This window comes from Cyrtonyx montezumae, unplaced genomic scaffold (assembly GCF_038088225.1).
Source record: "Cyrtonyx montezumae isolate F1298 unplaced genomic scaffold, pur_monq_1.0 scaffold_8, whole genome shotgun sequence".
NCBI lineage: Eukaryota > Metazoa > Chordata > Aves > Galliformes > Odontophoridae > Cyrtonyx > Cyrtonyx montezumae.
In genome coordinates, this window is record NW_027072089.1 from 113,872,283 (window position 1) to 113,884,648 (window position 12,366).

Below are 12,366 nucleotides of genomic sequence, written 5' to 3' on the forward strand. Positions count from 1 at the left end.
AGTAATCTGATACAATGTACACTTTCTACAGCACTATTATAAAGACAAGGATTTCTTGGATACAAAAGAGCTGCAAACATGAGAAATTATGCTGCCTCTTCATGCACAGAACACAGCCTCAAAGGGATGCACCAAGGCATTCAGGCTTGCCTGAGGGTGTGCAGAAGCTGCGTAACAAATAGCAGATACAGGTCACTTCAAGAGAAATGTTAGTTCAACTGCAACCAATTTTCTGCCCTTTCCCATGGGAGATTGTTTTTCACGAGCCTATTTTTATCTTGTATTATTATTACTTACTATGTTGTGATAGCCACAGGAGTATCGTGTTTAGTTTATCAGAGTCAATGTTTACTGGGAAAAAAAAGAACTTACTCAGATAGTACGTAAAATGCAAAAAAACCCCAAAACAAAACAAACAAAAAACCATAACAAAACAAAACAAAAACCTTAGTCACTCAACTCCTGTACTTTATTTCAGAAGCAAAAAGTTGTAACAAAAGATATATTCAAAGTACCGATCCAAAACATTTTGAAATGAAGGTCTCAGGGGTTAGTAAGAAAAACATGGAGAAAGGTAATCTTCCAAGAAAGATGGCAGCAGGTTGCATTAACCACATCAGAAACTAGCACCCCAAATCAAAACCTCTCAGGTAGCCCACTGACTTTACCTTAGTGAACAAAAAAGCATTCATATAGATTGCTTCCATGGCCCTAATGCTTTGCTGCTGATGGTGGATGGGTGTGTCCTGTGGCATTTTAAGTTTGAGGGTTGAAGGCTTCTCTGAGAGCAGCCTCATAAGGACTCATATCTGTGTTTTTTGTTTTGTTTTGTTTTGTTTTTACCTTTGTTCTTCTACACTAAGTAAACAAGAACATAACACAGCTATGCAGCAAGTATATTGATCCAAACCATGCTGGAAGTTAATGCCTCCCCATTCTGCACTAGCTGATACACCAGTATGAATGTCAGTAGAAACCACAGATTTCACAAATAACTTCCCAGGTGCTGTTGAGAACAATAAGAGTTATGGGAAAGCAAAAGGGTGGTAGTATAAAAAAAAAAAAACAGCAAGGCATACCTGTTTGTTTTCATTTATAACAGAGGGGAATGTGCATAGAATGAAGTCTCTAAGACAGTGATTAAAATATGGTTGAAGATAATTTTTAAAATGCATGATCATGGATTTCACTGTCTCTAAATACTGCAGAATCATAACGACAAATAATTTAGTTTTGAAAATTCTGATGAAATTAAATTCACAGTGATTGACAACACAGTTGGCGATACATCAGGATTTTTATTAATTGAAAGATCAGTGGAATCCTGTAACAACCACCACTATCCATTCTCTGATTTACTTCACTACTCATCAACATCGTAAGTATGTTAACTGCAGAACTTTAGTATCAGTTTTATTCTGCTAAGTATCCCACTGAAGTAATTTGAAATGCTTAGAGACTAAATATCATAGAATCACAGAATCATAAAATCATTTGTGTTGGATGGGACATTTAAAGGCCATCTAGTCCAACTCTCCTGCAATGAACAGGGATACCTATAGCAAGATCAGGTGGTTAGGAGCCCCATCCAGCCTGATCTTGAATATCTCCAGGGAGGGGCCACCCACCGCCTCTCTGGACAACCTCTACCAGTGCTTCAATACTCTTAACATAAAAAGCTGTTATATCTATTCTAAATCTCCCCTCTTTTAGTTTGACACTATTTCCCCTTCTCCTATTGCAACAGATACTGACCTACCCCTTTTTCCTTCTTATAGCCCCTAGATACAGAAAGGCTGCTACCAGGTCTCCCTGTAGCCTTCTCTTCTCCAGGCTGAACGGCCCCAGCTGTCTCAGCCTGCCCTCATAGTGGAGCTGTTCCATCCCTTGGGTCACATCTGTGGCCCTCCTCTGGATGTGCTCCAAATCTAGTCATACAGAGGCACCCTGAAAGGTTCTTCTGTTCAGAAGAATCTACCAGGAACTGAACGGCCTCAGGACATATATTCTTTCAATAAAGGACGCTAGAAGTAAATACCTAATTTTTCAGAAGCAGAAAATATATTTATCATTACATTTAATTGTACTTTAGATGTCAGAAAGCATAAGGATGTAGTAGAAGTAACCTCGAAGAAAGCAGATGCAGATGCTGCAAAATATGTCTAATACAGTTAGTTCTTAAGATATACGGATAGAAATGAAAGAAGCAGTAAGATCATGCTGTGAAGCTGCCTCCATCATAACTGCTTAATGTAAGTTTGACCTTAACTGCCAAGTCAATACCTTGTTTCAGTTTTCCAGGAAGCTGGCAATATCATGTATGGAGGCAAAATGACAAAGGAGGCAGGCAGCACAGAAATGGAAATCTCTTGACACAGTGCTTGCGAGTTCTGCTCAGATAATCTCTGTTCCAGAAATTAAATGCACATTTCTGCAGAATTTCTGAGAATCAGTTTGAGATATTCTGGATAAAACAGAGGCACACTGTATGCTTCAGTTGGCAGAAAGTAGGCATTATTAGTATTTTTGGATGTGAAAAAATAAAACTGATTAGAAAACATAAATGATTCCATCAACTGCTGTGCTGGATAAACAGTTTATGTGATCTTAATTCTTTTTTAATCAATACTACATATAAGAAGAAGAAGGGAAAATTGTAATTTCTATTCAGGTTGATCATCAGTAATCTAACAAACTTTTCCCACATCAGAAAGAGTTGAATTTTAATTTGCCAGGTTAAATAGTACCTTTCAATACAAAATTGAGGATTCGTTTAAAGTTTCTAGTTTAAATTTGAACTGTTATTCAAGGGATGGATTTGACCTGAAAATTCAGGAAAGAAATATAATAATTGGTGTAATACAAAGCAACATTGTGACCTCCATCAGCATATTCCTTTTACAAGGCATGTCAGAGTGAAGTTTTCCACTCCTTTAGATTCAGATAGTGCATCGTAGTATATGAAATTCTTGTTTAAACTGGTGATCTGTGCCATGTATTGAATATAAAGCAGAAGCTCAGACAAGAAAGAGTTATTTTACTATTTCCTTTATATGGCATTAAGCTCATCTGAGACTGCTGATTTATACATTACACACACAAAAATACATCATTGTAAATAACACAACACACATGAGATGTACAGTCCACAGCCTGAGCTTAATATGTAAATATTAAGCTATAGTTAGAAAGCTATTTTTACAAAAATTGTTCCAGTCTGAGAAGTATCTTTCCCTTTCCTTTGTACTCACACTCAGTGTGAGGCAGAATGTATAGGATTTATAAGTACCTCTCTAAACTGGATAGCTTTTGCAATACTTTCTTGGTTCTTCCATTTTATGGTTCTTCCATGCAAGACTATTGCTGACTCCTCTTATTTCAACCAGCAGTGATCCAAGTTGGCTTTGTGCTGCTGTCTTCACAGAGGAAGGATATAGATGTCCCAGCAGAAAACAAAAGAGGGAGGGAACGCCTCTGCAACCCACAAATTCTGACCCATTCACAGCAGTAGAAGACAAGAAATGCATTTTTAAATGTCAGCTGTTTCCTCTGCAAATGAGAAAGACTCTGCTGCAAAATAAATAAATAAATAAATTGATGTAAAACTTGTTTGCTTCATCTGAAAGATTCCCTAAACATGCTAACTATATTCAGCCCAGAAGTAAAGTATAGCAATTGTACAGTAACAAGTGTTGCCTCAGGGAGAACTCTGACATTCACAGTAAAATTTGACAATTATTACTAGTTTTTAATTTAAACGAAGGATCTATTTACTTTATTTAAAATATTTGTAATAAAATTAATAGTTTTGCAAATAATGGTAGATTTTTATATGCTACATACATTTATATGTATATTGTATCATGTAATAAGATTTGCACATTAAATGTTTCGTTGCTCACAACAAATATTTATACTATGTGCCAATGTTATAACATTCCTATTTCCTTTCTGCTGGACATATATACTTATATGTTGTTCTTCTGAAAGAGTGACTGCAGAAATTTAGGTTACTATATGGAATGTGCTTCCTGCATTAATTAAATGATTGATTTTACAACATAATCTACTTTTTAGAAAGAGCTGTGATCAGTTTTATCATGTTGAATAAGTGCATGCTTACAGACACAGACACACTTTAAGCTAATGAATGTTATTGTCTTTTTGTATTTTTCTATTAGAATAATAACAAACTTTATTTTCTTCTCAGTACAGATTTCAACCTGACCTTCCCACTCCCCAGGTGTAATGCTCTTCACTCAGACAGTATTTGAAAATTCTGGTAACTTTCCAAACCATACATTTAAAGGATATTTTTGTTAGCATCTGATTTGTGTTTGTTGGTGACACTTCTGGCCCTCAGCACACAGCCAATAGCTTTCCCAAACATAAGTTCTGTGGGATAGCTTCTCAGTTTTACACGGAGGCTTTTCTGGGTTCACACAATTTTATTTCATTTATTTATTTATTTTTGAGAGAGAATTTCTATGGCCTAGTGAATTAACAACATAATTCTGACAGAAATAAACATTCCCAACTGTCAAAAGTGAATACAAAACTTACAGCTATAGACCACAAAAATCAGCTTCTCGCTTGATCAGAAACTTGTAGATGATGGGAAAATGTGCTTGAAGACAATATGAAGCTTGGATTAGGAAAATGCTTTTCTGAAACAATAAAACCATTTATTTTTATTTGACAGGTCATTTTTCTACATCAGTTGATGTGTTTGGATTATGGAAAGACAAGCTGCATTTTGGACTGAGCTTTTTATTTGAAACATTTCCTTTTCAATTTTCTTTAACTTCAGGAAACTCACGGATGAGCATTAACAAGACCTTGTGTTTCAATCTCATCAAAGCATTTTCTTTGCACATATTGCATACTTCTAATATGTGGAGCATATTGGAAAAGCCTAAGGAGTTTAGAAAAAAAGCATGTCTGCCTCTCTAGGCAATAATGTCGCCCACCATTGAGGCATTGTCATTCACAGCAGCTCTCCAAATTCATCCAAGTATCAGTGTCCATCAGGACTTAATTTTAGGCACAAAGACACAGGTAGGATTCTTTCCCAAGTCTAAGCTCAAACTAGATTTTGATAGTGCAGGAAGAGACACCCGCCTGAATTTGAAGCAAATTCATCTTTTCTTACACTTGTTTTAACAATTCATTCAATGCCTGTCCTCTTGAGCTGCAGGTTGGTGAAAGGAGCTTTTAACAAGGTGGAGGTTGGCTTCTTCCCCCTTGTAACAGTGACAAGATGAGAGGCAGTGACCATTAAGCCACGACAGGAGAGGTGCAGGTTGGATATTAGGAAAACTGTTTTCTCAGGAACAATGGTGATGAGCTGGAAAGGCCGTCCAGGGAGTGGCAGACTCACCATCCCTGGAGGTATTCAAGAAGAAGGTGGATTTGGCACTGAGGGTCATGGTCAGTGTGTGGGATGAGGATGAGTTGGTGGTAGGACTGGATGATCTTAGAGGTCTTTTCCAGCCTTGATGATTCTGTGATTTTATGAGTGGAAGTTTTGGTTGATGGCTCTCCATGCAATGCTGTGCTGGCGTGAAAGGACAGATGCAAGAAAGACACACGGAAGGAGATCTAAGCAATTTTATGGACCACAGCAAATTGTCTCTTTGGTCAGATACTTACAGAAAGTTTAAAAATCCAAGATTACCTGCAGAACTGATTAATGCAATATTGCAATTTCATAGAACCACAGAATGGCTTAGGTTGGAAAGGACATTAAAAATCATCAAATTCCAACCCCCTGCTGTAGGCAGGGTTGCTACCCACTGGATCAGACTGCCCAGGGACCCATCCTACCTGGCTTTAAATGCCTTCAGGGATGGGGGATCCACAGTTTCATTGGGCAGCCTGTGCCAGTGCCTCACCATCTTCTGAGTAAAGAATTTCTTCCTAATATCTAACCTAAATCTTCCTTCTTTTAGTTTAAAACCATTCCCTATTGTCCTAACACTATCAGATTGTGTAAAAAGTCCCTCTCCTTATAAGATCCTTTTAAGTACTAGAGAATTCTGCTTCTTCTCTTTGCTTTATGGTTGTTGTCCATCTAAACACTGTGTATCATTTTAGCTTCTAAAACAGTGACTGATTTTATAATCAAGATCAAGAGTCTTCACTTTGGATATATCTTTTAAACTTTTATGTCTGGATTCACAAACACAACCCATATAAAGAGCTGAAGAAAGACAGATAAAATTGATGTTTTAAGAATATAAAAGGAAGAAGGAAATGAAACTCTCTGAAAATATCTGTGAATTTACTTCCTGTTATCTTCAGTCCTGACCTCAGGGACTCCTTAGTAAGAATGACATCCAGCAGGATGATTGCACAGAAAAAGCTGAACAGCTGTGTAATCCAGGAGGCATTATCATGTAGTGCACAAAGCTGTATACCTGGGATAGCTGTGATGCCACAAGTTTCTTGATAGGGAATTTAAATGGTGGAAGTCATTAATTGGTTGAATTTGTCTCCTACATGTTTAAACAGATCATGGTTGAGTGATTTACTTATGTTTTTAATCAAATATTATCTCTCAGGGGGAGACCTGACTGCTCACTGGGAATTTTCTTGCACTGCTATGCAGAAAAGCTATTCTGTTCTAGTGATAGAATTTGTCTCTGCTTGAGCTCTATTAGTCACTAGCAGTGAATGCATCAGCTACCACTTCTCACTAGGCAATAACAATGACTGTGACCACAGCGGAAATTCAGGCTCCTTACAGTCTCTTCCTCCTCTGCTTTTGTTACATAAGATTTCATATTATTCATGATGGGTGATCTTACTTGGTTTAGGTTTCTTTATACATGGATGATTTGGATGCTATAAAGTGAAAAAGTAATTAATAAAACTTGACTAGATCCCACATTATTATGAAAGCAGTGGTAAAAAGGCAGAAATCAAAATCTGTTTTAAAATTAAGTTTACATGATTTTTTTTCCTACAGATCTCTCTGATGTGACCAGGAAAGCAAACCACTATCTTTTGGTTGAAGGATGTAGGCTTTTAAGCTTTTCCCTACACCTCTTTAGAGCCACATGGTGCTATGCAAATTACTTGCAACTAAAATAATCAGGAATAGCTTCACTGAAAGGCAGCTTAAATGGACCCTCTAGGACTAACAAAATTGGAGATTAACTTGACTTAACAATGCCCCTGAAATACTTGAGCACACAGTATTTCAGGGACTCAGTTTATCCTCTTGCATTGAACTGCACAGTTTCAGGTACAATTATGGAAATAGGAAGAGATCACAGGAAGTTAATAACAGCCATTGAACAGAATACCCATCTAGAATAATTATTTCGGCCCTGCTGTAAGCAGGCAGCTTTAGTTAGAAGCAAACCACAAAACACTTAGAACATGCCACCCCAAATCAGAAAAGAAGGGAGCAATGTAAAGAGAAATAAAAGGGAGTAAAATAATCTATTTATTGTTTGCATCCAGGCAACGAGAAACATCTAAGGTCTCTAATGCCTGCATTAGAAGGAGCTAGATGGCATTTGTCTGTACTTCCACTTGTAAGTGAGCTCTTCCTGGGAGAGCAATCACAGCAAAATGCCTACTGTGCCCTTTCAGCCACTCATCCGCTCACCCCACTGCATGCCAACACAGCTGCTCTCCCGGAAAGAAGTCAACAGCTAAGAAATTCACCTTCATCTTGATCACTTGTAAGAAATAATCCCCGAGACCCTTTGTGAAAGTGCCTCCGACACAGTGATTCTCTAAGACACTAGAGACTGGACAACCCCTGCACCTTCTTCTGAGTTAATAGGTGCTAACTATTTTCTTGAGAGCATCTCACTTCTGACAAAGCACAGGATTACTGAAAAAGAGATGCGGCTTGGGAGCTGACTGATATCTCAAGAGCTTTGATGAAAATCAATTATCAGCCTCAGGAAAGTTTATCCTGTGGTTTAAACTTTGTCACACTGGAAGGCACAGGTCTGACACATTGAGTGGTCCAAAATCACCATGGACTGTCCTAAACTAGAGCTCTCAAAACTCACAACTGTGCAACAGCTTCATGGGCTAGGAAACCTGGCACTGTTGTCTAGGTTTTCTTTGCATTTTCTGCCAAGTAGAGACCGTGAAAGAAAATGCCTTTGACTACTAAAACATCTGTTCTGGAAGTGGTTCTACAAAGGAGATATTGAAATAAATTTTTGCATACATGAGATATCCATATAATATGCATTACCTTGCTCATCAGAAGAAATACATAAAAGAAAATTACATGCAATCTTGATGCCTGTGATCCTCGTTAAAAAGCTGATCTTGCTATCTTGTGAGATGGAAAGCAGAGAAGGAGACTTGCATAGCAGTGCTGATATCCTGTAGGGAGGAAAAGTGTTTAAATAGAAAACTAAAAGCAGATCTGATTCAGTTGCTCTGCATTTTGTCTGGCATTATTTTAGGGATTATCCGTATTAAAAAACAGACAAGTCAGAAATATACAACATCAACATTCAAGGGTAGGCACTGAAGTTTATAATAGGCCCATAACGACTCCAGCCCAAGGCAAGAGCCTGCAGGCACAGAGTAAGGACCTGCAGGTGAAAGAGAGGAGCAGTGAAAGTGGTTCAAAAGCATCTGACAGCAGCTGGGGCTCTGTGAGAGACTCCATTAGACCAGTAAGGGAGTGTCCTGGCCACAGCCTCCATGCTGTGAGTTAGGACAGGATCTGGAGGGAATATGCCTGCCCTTACAGCCACTCCTTTGAGAAGACAGAGGTCTTAAAGCAGTAAGAGCTATACTGGCTGTGGGTGTGCTTGTGATTCTTGATGCTTGGTCAAGTTCTGTTCTGTTACCTCACCAGGAGTTTGGGGGGATATTATGCAATCTGGCCTATTTTTCAGATTTTTATTTGCAAGGGTTCTCATGTTGGGAATTACTATGAGTTGTTTCTGACCTTTCCCAATTGTCACTTCTGTTAAAAAATCAAAGAGCATCCAAGGAAACCTCATGTACTGCTGATGCCTACAGCATCTGTAACCCCACACATATTCCTCATCTACACACTAGTAACTCTTTCTCAGATGATATTTTTTGTCTCAGTTTTGTCTGCCCTCAGTATTTATCTTCCCTCTTCCTAATCTTGTGTGGCAAGCCAGGCTTCCTGATAATAAACCTGCCCCAGAATGTGCCAAGTTCCCTAACACAGTGCTTCATGGACTCTGCAGCCCAAAAGGAGTAACAATTTTACTAGCAGTCTTGATTCTAATGTGGTTTTTTTTTCTGTTTTTTTCTTTTTTTTTTTTTCTTTTTATTTTTTTTCTGGGAGAATCACAGGGTTACGAGGGAAGAAATTTTTGCAGTGGGCTCTGTTCTCCTCCCACATTAACATCAAAGCTCTACAGCTGCATGCTTTTGGACATAGGCACATCTTAGGGAGAAAAAATCCTTAAAAAAAGTTTCTGTGAGTTCACTATGAGCGATGATTTCATGACCAGCAGTTTTTACTGTGCAAAGAGAATAGTGTGTTCAGAATCAAGTCTAAATTTCTCTGCTCAAGTTATTCAAGAAGGAATTTGCCTTGCAGCCCTGCCAGCTTCTGTGCTCGAGCATGGCAGTGCTATCACAGCAGCATGTGGTGTGCGTTGTGACACTAAAAATACAGCGGTAAGAATACACAGGCAGCGATGGGCAAGGGCTCTGCCGATAGATGCCACTGTTGCATATGCTATGTAGCCTTGTACTTCTGGCAAGCGCTGTTGGATGTAGCTGTGCAGGGAAGGGTCTGGGTATGCGTCCTGTGTGCTTTTTAATACACAAGCCTGTCAGGAAGTGAGTGAACTGGGGCTTCTGCTGGCTAGTGCTTCATCGACCAGACTGCTAAGAATGTTTCGTTTGTCACTTAACGACGAAAGCAGACCTTCAGCATGGATCTGTTTCAATTACGTATGCCATCTGCAAATATGGTGACAGATAGACATCCCAGAGATAGGAGAGGTGAAGCAGAGGATGCACAGAGCAGCACAAAGCAATGCCCAGCCATTTCAGCCCTGTGACAACATCTCTTAGGGCACTGCTGCAGGCAGGCACATGTGACAAAGCAGGGCTGGCAGGGCTCCTGGCAGCCCCTAAGGCTGACTCACAGCTGGGAGAGCCACCAGAAGGCCCTGCTGCAACACTGCCCAGTGCACCTTGTCTCACTCGCATCTCAGCTGAGTCGTTGCCAGGAGGCACTTTCCAGGGGGCTTGCTCTCTCACCAAGAGTTTGCTTTCCCTTCCTGGCTGGCTCGTTCATTCTGGCTTCATTTCATGCCATGGTCCCCTCTCATGCTCCTGCATCTCTGGCTGCATAGCAGGGGAATCACAGAAAATGTTACTATAATTAACATGGTACTTCAGGATCTCGCTCCTGGCTCGTGACTCATCCCCTCTGTTCTTCCCCTTTATGGCAATCCACGTGCATCTGTGCCTTTGCCTCAAATGGCAATGTTTTCACTACCATGGCCCTTTGCTCAGCGATGCCAGGTACAGCAGGCAGTTTTGATCCTACCGACATAACCGGAAAATCTGAAGAGGCATTTTGGCCTCCCGAGTTTCCTGCATCTCATTAGGCTGCCTGGTGCACATCTGTAACAGCTCACAAGCAGGCCTGTCAGCACATGGCTCATTAAAGAACTGCGGTTGCCAGCTTCTTTTGGCCTAACTCCTTCCCTTCCCAGCCTAGCACAAGTGCTGCTCTGTGCTCTGATACCTTTGTAGGAGCCTGAGGGAGACTGAAACAGTTTGTGAGCATCACACTTCTATGTGGGCGCCAGTGTGTGCTGATGTGCAATGGCCATCATGCTCCCTGGGTGTGCTGAAGTGGAAAATCCCTATGGATTGGGCTCTGACCTGAGGAACTTGCCTTGCTAATACCACAGAAGAATCCAGTTGGTTGAGAAGGTTTTGGCCTCTTGTGAATCCTTTTGTAACTTCTCTCTTTTTCCTGACCATATTGTACTAAGGTATAAATTAAAAAAAAAAAAAAAAAAAGATTTCAGTCATGGGTATTTTTTTCCATTATCTCACTATCTCATCTAAATTAAAAAATATATTTCTAGTTAATCATCAGAATGTATTTCTTGAACCATATGAACTGCTAATATCAAGAACCATGAACTACTAATATCAAGACCCAAAGTATCTCAAGCTTAAGCTGCCTCAAAACCTTTGTAGTCTCAGCAATGAAACCTGGAGGTACAAAGTGAGCATAGTCACCTTGCCCTGCTAATGCTGCTCTTCCTCAGGAATCTCAGACATTTCCTGGATTGGGGATCCAGAGAAATTCTCACAAAAACATTTCTCAAGAACTATTTTGGCTAAAACTATTGTGATTTATGGCATCTTAAAAATATTTTTAGCTGTCTGTTGAAGCACTAAATAACATGTAGATTTGTGTGAGCTTGTACTAAGGAAGAAGGAAGAGAGGCTTTTGATTTAATACTAGCAAGTTTCTTTATTAGTAAAAACATTAAAATCAGATAATCAAACCAAACGTGAGTGAAAACATGGATGGCACCTCTCCCTTCTTCAGACTCAATTGGTACCATAACCTCAAAAAGACAAAGCCTGCCCTTTAGGTCCAAACTAGGCTGCCAGCAGCCCCGTGTCCTAGTCATCTCCTGTCTGGGAAGAGGGGTGGCAGGGTGTCCCAGCTGGTGGGACCATGGTGGGTTAGGTGTGGAGCAGCTGTCCTCATTGTGTTCACTGTGCTTCTCTGCTCTCTACAAATTCCTGAGAAGAAGTTGTAGCAAAGTGGGTGTTGGCTTCTTCTCTGAGGTGACAGGAATAAGACAAGCAGTATTGACCTTAAGTTGAGCCGGGGATATTCGGGTTGGATAATAGGAAAACTTTCTTCTCTGAAAGAGTAATGCACTGGAATGGGCTGCCCAGGGAGGTGGTGGAGTCGTCATCTTCTGAAGTGTCCAAGAAACATGTAAATGTGGTGCTTAGAGTCATGTTCTAGTGGGCAATATTTATGGTGGGTGATTGGTTGGACTAGATGATCTTACAGGTCTTCTCCAACCTAAATGATTCTGTGATTCTATGAAACAAGTGTCTGTGCCATGAGTGCTTAGAGATGTCTAGTGGGGATAGGTGGCAACTGTGGCTTCCTGTCATTGTCCTGCATTTCCTCTTCACACATCTGTCTCACCCCAGGCTTCACTGGTTTTCTATAACTCTTTCTTTACGGTCAGTAAGCTGGTGAATACATGCAAGCTGCCTGTGTCCCATTTGAATGAAAAGAGCTTTGCAAGTTGCACGAGTTCTTCCTGCTGCCACTTTATTCATCTGCTGCTCCTCAGCCCCCTTCCCCAACAGTTTCTCCTTGTTGCAGGAGTCACCTGC